Source organism: Mustela putorius, unplaced genomic scaffold (assembly GCF_011764305.1).
Source record: "Mustela putorius furo isolate JIRA1106 unplaced genomic scaffold, ASM1176430v1.1 tig00003911_pilon_pilon_pilon, whole genome shotgun sequence".
Lineage (NCBI taxonomy): Eukaryota > Metazoa > Chordata > Mammalia > Carnivora > Mustelidae > Mustela > Mustela putorius.
The window spans coordinates 2,274,556-2,294,759 of NW_025422058.1; the positions used below are offsets into that span (position 1 = coordinate 2,274,556).

At 36.9% G+C, this 20,204-nt stretch overlaps 1 protein-coding gene across 7 annotated transcripts in view; it reads right to left on the reverse strand.

Annotated features, from left to right (window-relative positions):
• The window catches only part of NAV3 (neuron navigator 3), a 597,791-nt gene that overhangs the window by 268,229 nt on the left and 309,358 nt on the right, over positions 1–20,204 (reverse strand). The gene's annotated exons all lie outside the window — the stretch shown is intronic.

Below are 20,204 nucleotides of genomic sequence, written 5' to 3' on the forward strand. Positions count from 1 at the left end.
TCAAATGTTATGAGACACCTAAGGTCATCTAATTATAAGGGAATAAATAAGCTTTAAGATGTTTCAGGTTTATGGGTGGCTCCTATAAATATATTAGTAAGTGTATAAAAAGGCAGACTAAGAAGAACACAATATCTGAAATGACAATAGAGGAGAGGACCTGACTGAGAAATATACATACAAAAATGTGCTACAGAAACACGAACTGGGAACATAGTGGAACCTGGACACAAGAAGTGACGTCAAGGGGCAGTGGGTGGCTCAGTCGGTTAAGTTTCTGCCTCTTGGTTTCAGCCATGTCCTGAACTCAGGGTCCTGAGATGGAACCCCTTACTCGGGCTCTGAGCTCAGCAGGGAGTCTACCTGAAGATTCTCTTCCTCTGCCTCTCCCCTGCAAGGTTCCTGCATGCCAGCCAGTTCTTTCTCTCTCTCAAATAAATAAATAAATCTTTAAGAAAAAAAAAAAAAATGGGGGGGGGGGAGCGAAGGGCCTTCCGCAGAGAAGTGACCAGATAAAGAAAGGCAGAGTGGCAAAGGAATCAAAGAAACAGTTGAAAAATTTATAGTTAAGGTAGCAAGTCTTAAATTAGGACAAATTAGACTGGAAAGATAAATTGAATCTTTCAGTCATAAGCACCAAATGCAAAGCAAATTATTAAAAAAATCATTACTTTTTGTTTTTAACAAGACCAATACATGCTTTTAACATGAAACAAAATAAATCAGAAGTGTAGAAACTAAGAAGTAAAAGTTTCCCCACAACTTGCAACCCCTACTCACTTTTGAATACTTTGGTATGAAAAATTCTAGAATTTTTTCCATGACTACACACTTCACCACATGACATCACATTACATACCTTCACATACATAGACACACGACAGGATTTTTAACCAAAGATGGCTCAAATTTCACATATCATTCTCTGCTTCTCAACTTTTTACATAATGATATTTTAATAACACTGCTACAGCCATTTTACCTATATGTACCTCAATATTTTTGATGTTATAGTGGACATAATATCAATCCTCTTGTTGAAAGATATTTAATTTGTTTAAATATGTTCCTATTGCATCTAAAGTTGTAAGAGACATCCTTAAAATGTATCTTTGCACACTTAACACCCTAGTAATTTCATAGGACCAAAACCTAATAGTGGGACTGTTAAGTTTTTTTTTTTTTTAATGGATCCTAGATACAAACATTCCAAAATAAAACTTAGAAGTCAGAGAAAGTACTTCCTTAGTTTAGAAAATATAAAGTAGCATCTTAATGCAATAGTGGTGATTCAATTTCCTAAAAGACTATAAATAATTGGAAGCATCCAACCGGATAAGAAAAAAATATGTGCAGGAATATTATACCTCCTTTCCCTACGTTCATGATCCTCTTTATATCAAAGATATTAGTGGAGAAAAGTTACTGGCGTACATGTCTGCCAAATTAGAAAACAAAAACATGGTTCTTCGATACTCTTACTTGGAGATCATTTTCCTCAAAATTTTATTCTACTTGTATTTTCTATTTTGCACTAGAAAAATATATTTTTACAAGGATATACTGTTCAGAATCCAAAACGTTGAGGACTTTCCCCTTATCGATACATCATTCAAATGATAGCATTAACTGTTGGCCTTCTACTACAAATTTTAGGTTGAGTCAGACTTGATTTGTGCCCTTATCCCCATAGGCAGTAAGTTATAAGGACCAGCTGACTTTAAAGCACTCCATGAAGATGAAGAAAAGGAGTTCTGGAGACAGTACACCTGGCTTTAGGCCTAGCAGACCTCTTACCAACCCAAGATGTTGGACAAGTTTCATATCCTTTCTAAACCTTAATTTCCCCATCTGCAAAATAAGCATGATAATAATTCTTACATTGTGAGACTGTGTCAGGACTAAATAAGATAGCACTTCACAGAGCTAGACCTGAAGAAATGTCTGCTCTTATTATCGTCATTATGGCATTCGGTTGTATTAGCCACGGTGGCTTTCCAGCAAGTATTTATTAAGGGTCTTGTTTTGTAGACTTTAACAAATTTGAGAGGATTGGCAGAAGACTGAAAGAAAACGGACTCCTTGTTTCTTTCTTGTTTTAAGATTGTACTTATTTATCAGAGAGAGAGAGAGAGAGAGAGGGCAAAAGCAGGGGTCGGGGGGAGAAGCAGACTTCCCAATGAGTAGGAAGCCCCGCATCGGGCTTGATCTCAGGACCCTCGGGTCATGACCAAGCTGAAGGCAGACACTCAACCCCTGAGCCACCATCCTGCCAACCCAGACTCTGTGCTTCTGACACCACTCATGTCTCTGACTCCTCCTAACTTCTTTCTGATTCATTGTGGCCCCGGATCTGTCTGCCATCCAAACTCAGAGGCATGAATCTAATCCCAAGATTGCAGTGTTCTCATTCAGGTCTGCAACGCCCCCATTGTGATCCACGGCCACCAGGTTCTGTGTTGCAAGTACTCTGTTTTACGAAGGCACTAAATCATGCACAAAACACTTACTCAAATACACACAGAATGGAATGTATTAGAAATGAAAATAAGAATACTTTCATTCTCCTAATGCATTCCACCAGTGTCTTAGCCTCTATCCAAATTACTTCTGGAACTTAGGTGAGAAAACAGATGGGACACTAGCTGATTGGCTTCAAGACTGCCTGGAAAAGCCTCTGATTTAGCTCATGAAATGTTTTTTACTTGGTCCAGGATTTCTTCCAGAGGATTCCCAAGCCTAAGTGCTTTGACTTGTCTCGCATCTTTAATATGTGAAGCATTGTGTAGACCATAATTTCTGACTTCAGTTGCACCCAGCAAAATCAATTCACACTATATAAATAAACTGAAGATAAATCTCCATTTAAAAAAGACCTTGTACTTATTCTTTCTTAGTATGCGTAAAAGATACTTAAGCCCCTTCAAGCAAATTAGTACCTTTCAAAAAGATGTTATAACCTAGATGAAATATGAAACAATTACAAAGTAACTTATAAATATATTTTAATATCATATTTAAACTTGTTTTTGTTGTTGAAAACCATATATATATATATATATATATATATATATATAAAAAATTGGAGAAAAAAGTGGTTGAAACATGAGGTATATCTAATGAAGATAGTCTTCAAGCAAAGGGCACAGAGTATATAAATATATGCAAAACTCACCAGTAAAATTATTGTACAACTCTGATAAAAGAGGATACAAACAACCTTGTCAACTGTTATATTAGAATCAACTCTTAAAATAAATACAACAGCCCCCATGTTGCATCACCACTTCCTCATATCAAAGAAACAAGATGGGATTGGGAGGGAGACAAACCATAAGTGACTCCTAATCTTACAAAACAAACTGAGGGTTGCTGGGGGGTGGGGGGTTGGGAGAAGGGGGGGTGGGGTTATGGACATTGGGGAGGGTATGTGCTTTGGTGAGTGCTGTGAAGTGTGTAAACCTGGCCATTCACAGACCTGTATCCCTGGGGATAAAAATACATGTTTATAAAAAAATAAAAAATTAAAATAAATAAATAAATAAATACATACATACAACAGAATGGTAAAATCATGTCCATATTTTTTATCTGAACTCCAGGCTGCCTTTGGTTCATAAATCACAATATGTAATCCCTTGGCCTCACTTGAAATGAGCTACAAAATGAGTGGTAATGATTTCTGTAGGATTATGCTATAAAGTAACAACTATAGGTTTTTAGTGAACAAATTGATATAATTGGGCACAATATCAAATTAATCATAAATTAATATTTAGTCATCAAGGCCTGGCTGAAGCTTTAAATAAAATTTATCTCTTTAAATAAAATTTATCTCTAAACATCTGAAGCCAGTTTTCCTCACCTTTTTAACTCCATTATTGTAAATATAAATGTCATCTCATATGGTAAATATATTTTAGGAAATTCTGAAAAATTAATGAGATTAGACTTACCAAACGATACTTAGAAGTTCAGGTAAAATCATATATATATATATATATATATATATATATATATTCATTTAACGTAATTAAATATGATAAAAATCAAAGGTATGGTGGCATAATTTATATCTCATATTAATCAGCATGAATTTTAGGATCTATTATGCAATATATGTATCCTTTGAGGAACGTTCTATATTGTTGGAATTTCCGCTCTGTCACGTAATGTTCATGTGGGCACTGACTGAACATCATTTTCTCTCAGTGTCAGAGCTTTTGTCATCTGTAAAATGGTAATCATAGTATTACCCACTAATGGGATTATTGTGTGGATTGGATTAATTTATACTTTTGGAACACAGCCTTTCACTTAACAAGTATTTGTCAAATGCTGAATATTATTATTCTCTATTTTAATATATACTATATTATAATGAGATTATTAATATTATGAGCTATTATAATTTTCAAATCCTTAAATCCTAGTTACCTGCCCAAATATAGTTAACCTAACTAAGGAAAACTGCTGCAAGACCTAATGATCTCTTAGTTTAGTCATTTGCTTTTATAATATTTCTCCTACAGTGCTTATTTCTCATTATAAGGTAATTGGTTCAAATAGAAGGAAATAAATGTGCCCATATGGCTTCTGTCCAGTGAACTTGTCACAGCAAAAAAAAACAGCAGAAGAACATCTACTTTGATTCTCCACAGAGTCCTAAGCATTTGTTTAAAGTATTATTTTTTTTACTATAATGTGACACATAGCCTTTGTATATCACAGCAAACTGCCCCTGAAGTTTTACACCAATATTTAATTTGGTATTTGATGAGTATATTATAAGTAACCTAACAGTTATAGAAAAGTAATTATGACTTTTTGTTATTACATGCACTACTCTTAGGTATATAAATGTTTCAAAGAAATACAATATTTTTAATGAGTGTTAAATGATCAGAAATTATAAAGTAGACTAAAGGAAAAAAAGACCTCATTTAAGAGTCTACTTTAATAGAAAGACACAAAATTATAACCTGATTGAAAATATTATAAATATCATCAATTGATTTTTAAATGTTAGCTGAGCTAGATTTATTCCTGCACCTACTTACACAACTAGTTTTTTCCCCAACATTCAAGCAGCAGCTATATATTCCTACAAAGCACTGCTCTCTGATATTTTCAAACTATTGGCTTTGAGAAGTCATATAAGATGTTTTAACCCACAACAGAAATTGTGTTGAAAACCAATGAATTCAACGGCAATAACTAGGCTTCTATATCTTCAAAAGCTATGTAAGACTAAGTACATAAAATTGACAAATAAATGGTAGATTAGGGAAGTGTAACTGTGACATAAGTATTTTTCCCACAAAGATGAAAACTTATAGTGGTAAGAGAATTGAAGGAAGGCAAGGTCCTGAGAGCTTACCTAATAGGCCAACTGTCTCGGCTGAGTTTCATAGTATCATTTGGACCTGAGAAGGGACTTTGGTAGACAAGGTCTACCAAAACAATATAGAAAAGCATCCATTTTATTTCTAAAGTCCTGAGAACCATATGGAATTATCAAAGAGGAAGCTAGTTATCCTAGAGAGCACTTGGAATAAGACAGGAAGGATGCATAGTTCTAATACAGGAAAGTAGTTAGAAGAGGTGGGGGGAGATGTGAGTACAGTTACAATGCAAGTCTGACAGGGATTGTAAGTTTCAGCACTCACCAGACGGGTGTTGGTGGGTACTAGTATCCATGGCAAGATGTCCCATCCTGGCGCCATGATAACTAGAAACCATGCTTACCAACCCTCCCAGAACCAATCATTCCAGGGAGAAAAGATGAACAAAGGAAGGTGAAGAATCTGGAACTGAATTGAAGGTTTTCCTCGAAGACTGAACTTCAAATCAGAAGCGACTGAATTATTTTGCACTGGGAGCAATAAATTTTCTGCTACTGTACATAAAGAGTAGTAGAGGTAAATTTATACATTTATTATTTTTAAAAGCTGTAATTTTGCACATCTCAGTTTTAGGACTCAAAAATTCATGAATGTATGCAATACTGGATAAAGGGGGTTGAGAAATTACAACATGGAATTTAGACATGAAACATTCTCTTTTGATAAAAAGTCAATCACAGACTGAAACTTTAGATGCTGTTACAGAACTGGTATGAACAAGAGATCCATGGAGTCTAATCTCATGATCCTTACAGACATCTCAATACTGAAGACTATGTGGTATTACTAAGAAGGGAACTCATTCATTGTTTTTGGTGGTCACTGACTCACAATATATGGTCACAATGAACTCATGGTTTATTTCATTTTTAAAAGATTTATCACTGGGTTTTTTAGGGTGTATAACTGCAATGGGTATTTAAGATAAATTTAACCAAGGAGATGTGGGTTAAGCTGAAAACTGCAAATAAATTGAAGAAGAACACAAACAAATGGAACTTCGGCTCATCAACAGGTGCCCCGATACTCAAAGCAATCTAGTCCAGGGGATACCGTATTTTTCCCTAAATTCATCCTAAATTTGGATAGGACCACTCCCTGCTCAAAGCAGAGATAGCCTACAAAACTTCATCAAAACTCTCTCTCTCTAATACCTCAAGACCTCTCCGTCAATTACTTTGTGAGGTAGGAATTTCTCTGGTGTCAAATAAAAAGTGAACCAAATCATTAGGAAACTCAAAAAACAAACAAACAAAAAAAGATTTATCACGTAAATCGTTGAACTCAGCTGGTTTATTTCATTTTTACATCAAGGAAAATGCTGGGTTTTTATGGAGTTTCTCATTATTATGTATAACTGCAATGAAAGGAATAAAATATCTAAGAATAAATTTAACCAAGGAGATGAAAGACTTATACTCTGAAAACTGCAAATAAATTGAAGAAGACACAAACAAATGGAACAATATACCATGCTCATCAACTGGAAGAATTAGTATTGTTAAAATGCCTTTGCTACCCAAAGCAATCTACGGATTCAGGGTAATCCGTATCAAAATACCAATAGTATTTTTCATACAACTAAATTCGATAATCCTAAATTTGTATAGGACCACAAAATACCCTAAAAAGCCAAAGCAATCTTGAGAAAGAAGTACAAAGCTAGAGGATCCCAATTCCAGATTTCAAGATATGCTACAAAACTATGGTCATCAAAACAATACGGTACTAGGACAAAATAATACACATAGATCAAGACAACAAAATACACTCATGTTTATATGGTCAATTAACTTATGTCAAAGGAGGTAGGAATATACAATGGCGAAAAGGCAGTCTCTTTAATAAATGGTGCTGGGAAAACTGGACAGCTACATGCAGAACAAGGAAAGTGAACCACCTTCTGACATCATATGCAAAAAATAACAGCTTTTCAAAATGGTTTAGACACCTAACAGTGAGACCTGAAACCATAAAACTCCTGGAAGAAAGCACTGACAATAATCTCTGCACCATTGTCCTTAACAACATATTTATGGATATGTCTTTTCAGGCACAGGGAACAAAAACACATAAAAAGATGGGCTTTATTAAGCAGAAAAAAGGGGAAAGCATATTCCATCAGCAGATACAGGTCAGAGGTATGAAACAGCATACTGAATTCACTGAATATAGAATAATTCCATTTGGTCGGAGCATGGGGAAGAGGCATATGGAAAGATTAGGGGTAAGAGACTAGGACTCAATGTGTGAGGGGAGCGGTTATATATATATAAAGTTGATAGCTGCATCAATGCTTTTAGGTGAACTTTAGCTTATTTATATGTAGGGACTATAAACGTGACAGTTATGGCTATTTCTTTTTTTTTTTAAAGATTTTATTTATTTGTTTGACAGAGATCACGAGTAGGGAAAGAGGCAGGCAGAGAGAGGGTAGGGGAAGCAGGCTCCCTGCTGAGCAGAGAGCCTGATGTGGGATTCGATCCAGGACCCTGGGATCATGATCTGAGCTGAAGGCAGAGGCTTTAACCCACTGAGCCACCCAGGGGGCCTCATATTTCTAAACTGTAGCTCTGGTGCAGCTAGAAAGGCTGGTGGAGATCAGAGAAAACTCGCACAAAAGGAGCTTACTTAAGAGGCTAGAGGAAGACTTCAACTTTCCAGATGGACAGAAAATACTTTTCTGCCCTGTATTTTCTAGAAAATCTCTTCAATACAGCAAGAGGAAGAAAACAAAACTCAAACTCTATTTCCCATGACCACAATACATGAATATGGAAAACAGATGAAAGAATGATAAATGATTTAGCAAAGAGGAATAAAGAAAGAGTAAACCCACAGGAGCCTGCCGAGGGAGATAGCAGAGCAATGTCAACAGATTTTCCCAGAGAACTCCAGTGGAGTGCAGGAAGTGCGGGCATCAGACCAAACAGAAGGTGGGGTGAATCAGAGTCAAGAGATGTAGGACTACTTGCCTCCCCATCATGCTCTGCAGAGCCAGTAAATGTAGGCCAGGGAAATGCCAGATTTGAGCTTCTAGGCAGACAGGAGGGTGGGGGCATAGGAATGAAAACAGAAGGTTAAATGAAATTATGCATCCTGATGTTGCGACTTCAGCAACTGTCTTCCCCCTTTTCAGAAATGCAGGATTATATACCCCCCACCCTCAATCCAGCCAGAAATGGAAATCTTTCTCTGACAACAGTGGTCATCCCTGAGACCAAGAGACATTCAAGTTCAAGGTGACCCATCAATCAACCAGCTGGCCTGTGGATAGCCTATAATGAATTCTAGAGGACAATAAGAATTGTGTGTTTGTAAGAGCACAGCTTTATACTGTCTCTCTTCATAGAAAGAGTTAGAGGTTACCAAATGTTTGATGAGATCATTTAAAATAAAATATAGATGCTAGATAAACACAAAAAAGAAGTCAGACTAAAATACAGTGAAAATCAGAAGCAGAAGGAAACCTCAAGAAAATTATAGTATTAGTAGTCTCCTACTTGGACTCCAAAAATAGCCAGGCTTATAGCCTTTATAGCCATCTTTACGTCACCCATATAAATGACACACTCAGAGTCGCACAGTTGTGTGTAGTGGCCTTGATAGGCAAATATAAAAGAATTCTAAAAATGCCTTCATTTTTTTTTTTTTAAGAAAATATAAATATTTATTTAATTTTTTTTAAAAAAAGTTTTGATTTTAGGAGAAAACTTCTTAGTGCTGGCCAATATATTAAAATTTTAATCCTTGTCACATGTATTAACAATAATATATTCCCTGTGAAGGGATTACCAGTCTTAAGTAAACATGAATAAGTTTCAAATACATGCATAAATGTCACTTTATATTAATACTGCGTTTAACTTTCCCAGTTCTTTGAGAGAGAACTTCCTGACTAAGAATACACCTAAGCTGTCCACGGTATTTATTGTGGCTGTAAGCCAGATGGAACAAGTAATCACCATCAATATTTTCAAATCTGGCACATGGAATCCTACGCATCCCAGTGATACATTTCCTCGATATGTAGCTGTAAAATGTACCCCTTAATTCAAATTTCAGATTTTACTGGGACTGAAAATTATATTGATATTTTCACTTACAACTGCATATATCTGTTTACATTTATAGCCACAAATTATTATTGTGGACTATAATGAAATCTCTTTATTTTCACACTGTGGATAGGATGAACAGATAACGACCTCGAGGTAAGCTGATAGGAAAAGAATGGATAGGGCTTATTGTGTGAACTCCAGTATGTTCCGACTTCTTTCACCTGTGGTTTCTTTATAGAAAAAAATAACCAAGGCCATAATATGAACCATGGCACCCATGATCAAATCAAACTGGCCAACACTGACTGAGCAGTGCTCCGCTGGGTATTGTAAGCAACACTAAAAAGTAAAAGGCACAGAGTTTGTCCTTGAGGAGGGAAAGAAGGCAGGCGGAGGGAACAGGTTAGCCAATTTTGAGAAACTACTAGGTCTTCTCCATAATGATGTCTGCCTAGTCTTTCCCCCACCTCAACCATGGAGTGGCATTCCAGCTCCTGGACTCTTTGTCCAAATCATCACTTCCCACACTCTTGTGAAGACTCCTCACCATTCACTTGAGGCCATATGTATTGCTCTCTAATCTTTCCTACTCCAAATGTAAAGAATACTTTGTCTCTCGAGTCCATTTTTCTCCCCTAACCTTAGGTATTAATCATCCTGAGCAATTTCATTTTTGGTTTGGACAATCTATCAAACACTAGCCCAGAAAGTAAATATATAATGAAGAACCATCTACCCTGTCTTAAATGCACAGTGCCTATTTTTAATGATCTTTTCTTCTACAGATTATATGACATTTTGTAAATTTTTGAAAAAGGACTTGAATATTAAGATTATGTAGCATGATTCTGGTATTAACGTGTATGTGTGTGTGTGTATGTGTGTGTGTGTGTGTGTGTTCCAACCCAACAAAGGGCTTGAACTCATGACCCTGAGAATAAAAGCTGCATGCGCTACAAACTAAGGTAACTAGGCACCCAATTTTGGTTTTAATTTAAATTTTATTTCACTTGACTTCAATTGCATTTCCACTACTAGCAGCAGTATGACAAAAAGGGGAGGGGTGGGCTATGCAGAATTCTTTCTCCAAGATGATGTCTATTAGTAATAGTGTTGAGAATAAAGCACTGTTTTAAACATGTAAAATGACTTAACTCACTCAATCCTCAAAACTCCCTAAGAGGATACTATCATTCCATTTGAGAGATGAGGATCTTGAAACAGAGAAGTGTTTTCCCCATGTTACAACAGTAAATGTTGCACAGGACCCAGATTTTCTGGCTCAAATCCACACTCTCAGCCCAAACAAAGGTAATATTTCATTTACAAGCTTTGCTTAATTCTAGCCTCTACAGTTATTTCCATTGTATCTGACATCCATGTCAAAATACGGTGAAAAACCTCCTTTATCTGACTGCTACAACATCTGGCATTTATAGAATGTTCTATGGGGAATGCATCCTAACAGCTTGCAAAATTGTAATAATGCAGGTGACAACATGAGCTAAAATCTGCATATTAAACTGTACCAAGAAGTATTTTAGGAAATCAGTTAGGAGGACTTTGAGTACTCACATTTTTCTAGAGAGAAATAAGTCATGCTCCTTGAGATTCTTTTATCTCAGTCTGTAATTGATGTAAATTGAAAATGCAAATGAATTCAAGGTAAATACTAGCAACCACCCTTTCAAAGACCAAATCAAGTGGCAGGAAATGCTTAAGTAAAAGAGTGCCCATGATGGGGCGCCTGGGTGGCTCAGTGGGTTAAAGCCTCTGCCTTCGGCTCAGTCACCCCAGAGTCCTGGTTCGAGCCCCACATCAGGCTCTCTGCTCGGCAGGGGGCCTGCTTCCTCCTCTCTCCCTGCCTGCCTCTCTGTCTACTTGTGATCTCTATATGTCAAATAAATAAATAAAATCTCTGTCTGCCTGTGCTTGCTCGCTCTCTCTCCATCACTGACAAATAAATAAATAAATAATCTTAAAAAAAAAATAAATAAAATCTTAAAAAAAAAAAAAAAAAGAAAATAGTGCCCATGAAACATGAAGTGAAGAGAGAATAAACATGTCTATGTCTTAGCATTTCAGTTTCTGGGCTTCTGAATTGGGTATCTCCAATCACATGCCAGTAATAAGTGGTGAGGAATAGGCTTGAGGGAAACTCTTAGTGTAAACCAAAGTTTCATGAGGTATGATCCAGGATCAACATCATCAGAATCATCTAGGAACTTGTTAGAAATGCAAATTCTCAGTCCTCAACCCAGATCTACTGACTCAGAAAGCCCGGAAGTGGGATCAGTGATTTGAGTTTTAACCAGACCTCCAGGTGATTCTGATGTGTGCTAGTATTCAAGAACCCTTGGTACAGATGAACCCTGCTCACAGATAGAACTGCTTTTATTTCTAACACTTTAAACTGTATTTTCTTGTAAAGAGGATGCTATTCTTCATAAGGGAAAGGCAGAAAAGGCTTATGGTTTATACACTATTTCCCCTTATCTCCTAAATGTTTCTTGCTACCAAGAAAAACACACCAGGCCCATAAAATACTGATTTGAAAATGCCCTTTGCAAACCATTCATTCCCATGTTTTAAATCCTTTAAATGATGAGTGATAAAGGTAGGCATCTATTTCAAAGGTTTTTTTTTTTTTCCAAATTAAAAAATAAAGCACATTTCTTTATTTAGAAAGAAATGAAGAAGGAGTGGTTTGCATTTACTTAGACTGAAAACACAGAACTTGGAAGCTGAGAGAGAACACACTTCCTGCTGTGCTAAAAAGCCACAGTGGAAAGTAATGGAAATACAAATGCATCACCCTGGGGGTTATAATACATCCAGCCAGACCTCAGGAGGCAGCAGGAGTAAGATTTCTGGGGGAGAAAAAAAGGATACTTTTCAAAATATTTGTTCTCTTGACATCTTTCTTTCCTTTTTTAATATAGCTCTAAGCAAACGCAACACTATTTGGAAGATTTTTTTGAGCTTTACTAGAATATATTCTATTTTCATAAATACTGGAAATGCTTCCCAACGATGACAAATGATGATAAAATACGCAAACAAATGTGACACATGGTGAGATCTGTCATCTAGCGTGCTTTTCTCTAAAGACACTTTGATGAAAAAATAAAAAATGAGTAAATAAAAAAAAATGACTCGATGGAGCCACGTTATATTACAATCAGACCCAATTATTCATCAGCTTCCAGCAGGTGGTTTCTCCTCCTGCAGGGACATGCTATAGCTCCACATCACCACGGGTAGGGGCTCGAGCCACATAACACAAGCCCAACAGTCGCTGTGGTCGCTACTATGCCGCTTTGTCACAAAGCAAAGGAAAACTGCTGACAGACTGAAACCACCACATTAGTCAGGCTCCCGACCACTAAGAGGGTATCAAGACTTTAGAAGCCACCACATTAACAGTCACCTTAAAAACCGCCCGATTTCATCTTGAAATTCTTTCATTTTTAAATGAGCCCCAATTGAGAGATCTCTAAGAATACCATTTGCATCCCTTACAAATTATTGTACTGCATTAAATAAAATGGAGAAAAAGGTGGAAAAAAGAAACCAAAAACAAAGATTGCTCACTATAGGATTTTATATTGTATCTATATGCAAGTACAAGCAGAGAAAAACCAAAAATTCTAACTAGGCTGTTATTTTAAGTTCAAGCCCATAAACCAAATTTTACAGTCTGTTTCCTTATAAAACCTATTCCTATGATTGAAGTTGCTCCTCAAGAGGTATGTGAAATGTGTGAAACATTCACCCAAAACGGATGACTCCGAAGTTAAACTTCTTACAAGCAGGGAGGCTGATCTGAGTTGATGTTCTTTAGCTCCTAAACCTTCCAAGAAGAAAGTTAAAGATAGAAAAGAAAAGATAAAAAATAAAAAGATAAAAGAGAGATGAAGAAAGGTAAAGTTAAATTGTGAAGGATTTCAGAGCCCAGAGGATAGAGCCTGGAGTCAGAAATCCGAGACTACATTCCCAGTCCCAACACTTACTAGATGATCCTGAGTTTCCTCCTTTTTGATGCAAGGATCACATCCTGACCTACCCAGCCTCTCTCCTAGGATTACTGTGAGGATTAATGGTATGAGAAAGCATTTGCAAAAGCACAATGTGTTACACATTATAAGGCATCGTTATTATAATCAATAACATGTTATCTATGAATTACATTCGAAACCATATTCCCCCAAAACAAACATACCATTATTTCAAAGAATTTTGCCCATGCATAGTAAGAGGGACTACTCTTTGTTTTTTAAATGCATTAATGTCACACAGAAACTAATTTGTTTCCATAAAATAAACTTACGTTGAATTTCTTCCCTGTTCATTAATGAGGTATTATCTAGTCTGTTCCAAGAAAAGTTATAATACTCCAGCCCTCTATTTGACGATTGTGCAACTACTCCTCAAGTTTTATGAAGAGTTGACCTGGCCAGGAATGCACTTCCAACTTCTTCATGACTGCTAGTTCCCCCACAGCCAACTCTTGTCAGGGAACTTACTACATTCAAGCTGCCGTTTGGCAAAATTTGTACTCTACCTTCCATAGCATAGAATATTCTCTAGCAAGCACAAAGGGACTTCTTTCCTTACATGTTAAGTGAGGACATGCAGACTAGTTCTCAACAATGGAATGTGAGCTGGAGTGATATGCTTCTTCTCCAAGCTTCACCCATACAATACTCCTTACCCTATTTTCCATCCCTTGTCTCCCCAGGTTGGCTAGAAACCCATACTAAGCAGGATGTAGAAGCTGCCTAATGAAAATGGCAGAGCTTCCATCAGTCTGAGTTTCTGTGTGAGTCCACGAAACAGAACATCCCAACTCTGGGGCGCCTGGGTGGCTCAGTGTTTAAGCCTCTGCCTTCAGCTCAGGTAGGTCATGGTCTTGGGGTCCTGGGATCAAGCCCCACATCGGGCTCTCTGCTCAGCAGGGAGCCTGCTTCCCCCTGTCTCTCTCTCTGCCTGCCTCTCTGCCTACTTGTGATCTCGCTCTGTCAAATAAATAAATAAAATCTTTAAAAAAAAATCCCAACTCTACACACCAAAACCAGGAAACCCTTGGTCTGTATGTGCATGACAAATTAACAGCTATCGTGTGGAACCACGGAAATCTAGGAGTTTATTACAGGCTAGTGTTAATTTAATTACCTTCTCCTTATAGCCAAAGACTCTTTGAAGAACACCTTCCTTATGTCCAAGAATTCAACTGTGCATCCAATAGAGGGCTAACTTCCACTCCCAATATTTCTATTTCCCTTCCAGATGCCATTGCCCTGGACCCACAAACCTTAGCAAGGACTTTCTCTTTATTCTTGATTATCTTTCATTAATTGACTGAATGTGGATTCTTTGAGCATGAGCTCATCATCACGAGGAGCTCCTCTCTCTCCTCTTTCAGAAGCTCTGAGCTTGGACCCCCAGCAGCTCTATGCAGTTTGTTACTACCAGTCCTGGGGTGTGGGCACAGGTTGTCAAATTTCCATATCTGGGATCTTTGAAACTTGGTATAATATTTTGGGTGTTTTTTTTTTCAACAATGATGAAAACATGACTAAGTATTAAACATCTGACATTTGGGTATTAAATTAAATTTGATGGCTTAAAATTATGTAAAAATATAATGTTTTTTAAAAATTCAGAATCTACACTCTCATAATCAAGTTGATGGAATTCTGCAATGATAGAGAATTTATTTTTTAATTTCTCAAATTGGATTTATGTTTTGCCATATACTCCTGTGACATTCCTTTACTCTCTTTTTTAGGTGGATCTATATGCAAAGAAAATATCATTTATAATATTAATTATGGTATTTAAAATGAAAATAAAATATCCAATAATAGGGAGATTATTATTAAATATGATTTCTTCACACTATAAAATATTGTGTAGGCATAAAAAATGGAGATTACAATCCTTGTATAGCAAAATGAAAAAGCAGGATGCAGCAAAGTAGAAAATAAAACAATCTTGAGATGTGCATATAAAAAATATTAGAATTAAAAACAGGTTATACTAGTATTTGGAATGAGAGTGATTAATTTTACAGATTTTTTATATTTTAATTTTATATATAAGTATATATTATTTAATTTATTATATTTATGTGATTTATATTTCATTTTATATTTTAAAATTCTGTTTAATTATATCTCATATATAATTAAAATTGATTTCAAAGCATTACCTCACAGGTATTCCAAGAAAATCTGTGAGAATACTATGAGAGGAAAGTTTTGGTTTTCTAAGGGGAAACAAAATACGCAGTTGACTTTGAATTTACATCAGCAGTATGAACTCTAATTATTTACTATCATTCCCACAGAGAGAGCCACAAGTTAACAAGAGGGTTTTGGACCACACATAGGCTGAGGAACATATGTCAAGCTGACAAGAGTAAAGCCAACTCTGGACAAAGGTAGGGGCCAAAGCTTGCACACGGCCTGCAAGGGCAAAGTACTTGGGAGTGGCCCCTTGAGGTCCAGAAAGTCAGACCAATACTTTCGTAGGGTAACAACAGAGAGCAGGCACGTGGGAACTGCAAAAGTCAGGATAAACATGATGAGAGATTCTCCCAGAAGGAGCAGAGCAGAGGTAGGTGAATAACTAAAAGAACAAAGGATCAGAGGAGAAGTAGGATGTTCACAGGAGCCCAGTGAAACAGAAAAACAATTAGAAGATCAAATGCAAAACAGTGGTCACAGCTCAGAGATTTTCAAACACAGAGGCAGTGATCTATCCCAGAGTTGCTACTCTGACATCTTCAGGGAGAGCAGGTAATTGGAACTGATGGCTGAATTAAGGAATCTCTTCAGGGTTGGCAGAGGCAGCAGCTTCCTTTAAGCAAATGACCAGAAACTCCTGCCCTTCAAATTCACTGACACAAAGATTCAGAGAAACAGCTTTGATCTAATTGCACAGTTCCCATGAAGTCACGATGGGCACCTCACCCCAGTATGGGACTTACTGCTATGTGCCGGCACTTTACGGGTATTATATCATTTATCCTCCAAAGAACCCTATGACATCGGCATTGCTATATTCATGTTCCATAGGAGACAACGGAAGATCAAATCAGTTTACCAGCTTGCCCAAAGTCAATAAAGAGTTAGTCAAAGAGCCAGGCTGGAAATTGATTCTAATACCCATACATTTTCAACATTACCACACTATCTTCCTGTTGGTATAAATATTAAAAAAAAGGTGACTTTGCATTTTTCAAGGTGTTTGTCCTTGGGATGCCCTCTATATGCCCATAAAATAACTGCTTTCCCCAAGAATAAGTCACTTTAACCCTATGTTTTCTAGTAGATTTTTCATCTTTTCACATTAGAAGGTTCATTAACTTCAAGGTAAAGGAATTTAGCTATGAGAAAAAAAAAAACAAATTGTTAGACAAGCCTTCTCAAGTCAGTCCCAAGCTGCAGCTGTTAAAAACAGCATTGTTTTTTGGTTATAATATATTTGGGTTAATGACAGGCACAATTTGTTGGTTACCCCAGACTGCCAGTCTCTCTGAGTGTGGAAGGATACCTAATTCTGAGCTGTCAAATTATAAAGGGCACCACTGCCCCATGGCTACAGTTCTCCAACTGTTCTGTGGATAAGAAAGATGAAATGTGGGTCTTCATCGCTATGACTCCAGCAACTATTTGCAGTTGGTATTAATTTAGCAGAAGAACATTTACTAAACTAAAATTCTGAATCATAATTTGAATAAAAATTAACATTTATAGGACTCCATTTCTTAAAGATACATGTCTTCAGTTACTAGATGTATAATGACCAAAAACAAAACAAAACAAGAAACACACACACACACACACACACACACCAAAACCCAAAACCTTCATGTCTTTTCTCAAAGCAGTCTAAATTGAAGGTTAAGTCTTTGTCAAAATGTCTATTGAATATTTCACATAACCCAACCCTTAAATTTCAGATTCTTCACTGGCAGTTGACTCTTGAGACTGGGAATCCTTTTCATATTTTTATAATGAGATCTCTAGAAAGCCATTTTTTCTAACTAAAATTCTCTACTCAGAACTACATATAGTGCTCCATTCCCTTTATTGACAAGGGTATGAGCAGATACCACAAAGAACCATAATGGTGACTTTTGAAGATCTTATACTTTTCCTATTTATAAGAAAAAGTGGTCACTAATGTCATTTCATTTTCTGACAATCTTTTCTCTCCCAAGACAAGCAGAATCCAAGCATAATTTTTTTAAAAGATTTATTTTTATTTATTTGACACAGAGAGAGAGAGAGATCACAAGTAGACAGAGAGGCAGCAGAGAGAGAGAGAGAGAGAAGCAGGCTCCCCGCTGAGCAGAAAGCCCGATACAGGGCTCGATCCCAGGACCCTGAGACCACGACCCGAGCCAAAGACAGAGGCTTAACCCACTGAGCCACCCAGGTGCCCCCCAAGCATAATTATTTTAAAATATAACATTTTGTGACAAACACTGATGGCTAACATTTAGATTTATGGTTGCAAATCAAGTCCAAAATGATGACAACTATTTGGCTATACGAGCTGAGTGTTTGAGTACCAGGGCATAAAAGGTAGTTCAAACATTTGCATTTATCTTTCAGCAAGTTCTTATTTTCACAATACAGCTGACACTTGAACAACATGGGTTTGAACTATGCAGATCCACTTATACACATATTTTTTACAGTAAATACAGTATAGTACTATAAATGTATTTGTTCTTCCTTATGACTTTTTTTTAGAATTAAGATTTTATTGATCTATTTTAGAGAGAAAGAGCACACACAAGCAGGGGAGAGGGGCAGGAGAGGTGGAGAGAGAATCTCAAGCTGACTCCACGCTAAGTGCAGAGGCCGACACAGGCTCCATCTCAAGTCCCGAGATCATGACCTGAGCTGAAACCAAGAATTGGATGCCTAACCAACTGAGCCACCCAGGCTTAGTTATTATTATAATAATGGATAATAACATTATTATTGTTGTTGTTATTTTCTTAATAACATTTTTCTCTAGCTTACTTTATTGTTTAAAATACAGTATATCATTCTTATAATATGGAAAATATGTGTTCATCAACTATTGTGACAAAAGGCCACCAGATAATCAAAGCGCAATTGGGTTTTTACATTGAATAAACAGTGGCTCTCTGAAAGCCAGAATTCTGTTGATCTGAAAAATTTAAGCAAAGGGAGTATAATTGACACTAAGCACAGTATATATGCAAATGGTCTTGATGAAAACATGTCTATTCTTATAAGAAAACAGATGTTTGTTAAATTAACATGATTATTTTGCCTTGAAATACATAACAATGTTCTTCACTGGTTGCTAGGTAACTTAGTTTAAAAAATAAGCTAAACTACAGACCTTAGAACATTTTTTTTTAAGATTTTTATTTATTTACTTGACAGAGAGAGATCACAAGTAGGTAGAGAGGCAGGCAGAGAGAGAGAGGAAGGGAAGCAGGCTCCCTGCTGAGCAGAGAGCCCAATGCGGGGCTCGATCCCAGGACCCCGAGAATCATGACCTGAGCCGAAGGCAGAGGCTTAACCCACTGAGCCACCCAGGCTGCCCCCAGACTTTAGAGCATTTTTCTTAATTATATATTTTCATAAAGCAGGGGATTTAAAAAGTAAGGCAGAAAGTCATGACTTAATTTGACATGATTCAGTCCTTGCCAGTCCCACTTCCACCTAAGCAGAATTGCAATGATGCTGTGTGAGCATTTTCGTAAGATAAGCTTGACCTTGATAGATGAAGTCTCCTTTTCTACCTATCCCCCAAAAGTTGAAGTCTAATTGAACAATATTGATGTAAGCCTTCTGGTATGAAAGTTCTAAAGAGACTAACTTGGGGTGCCTGGGTGGCTCCGTCAGCTAAGCATCCGACTTGATTTCAGCTCAGATCATGATCTCAGGGTCATGAGATCGAGCCCTGCGTTGGGCTCCATAGGGGTATATGGTTGAGATTCTCTCTCCCCCTCTGCCTCTGCCCCTCTACCTTGCATGTGCACTCCCTCTCTCTAAAATAAAATAAAATAAAATGATATAAGTAGACTAATTCATCTGTTTCCTTCATTTGGTTTGAACAATGTCTCAATTCATGTGGCTTCCTGGTTAAGAATTAGCAGGGCAAGAAATCTTTTACTACACTTTGACTCTCATCCCAGACTAATCCATGATTAAGAACCTTCTCTCCATGCACCCATTTCTTTTTGCCATTGACACCAAATATTTGTTTTGATTGTTCTCTTTCACTGATAGTCACACTTCATTCCAAACCAAAGTTTCTAACCCTAGTTCAATCACTAAAGATTCCCCTTCTTCCCCTATGTTATTGTCTTTGAAAATACCCTTCTTTCTTACAGTCCCTTTAAGCCAGTTCTCATTCTTTCGCCTTGCTTGAATAAATCACCAGGCCAATTGTTTATGTTTTCTTTGGTAGCTCATAATAATGGTCACAGTTGTCACATTTCTCATGATGGTATGGAATCTACTTGTCTCTCCTTGAATTGAGACTGGCCATCTGACTTGCTTTGTTCAATGTGACTTTGGCAACATGATATAGGCACACTGTACACAGAAAGATATAAATGAAATAGAAAGGCACACTGTACAATGGGTCTTTCCTATTTGCAACTCTTAAAACTCGGAGCTGCCATGCAAATAATCCTGGAGAATTCGAGGAAAGACCATGTGGCAAGAAGCCCCAG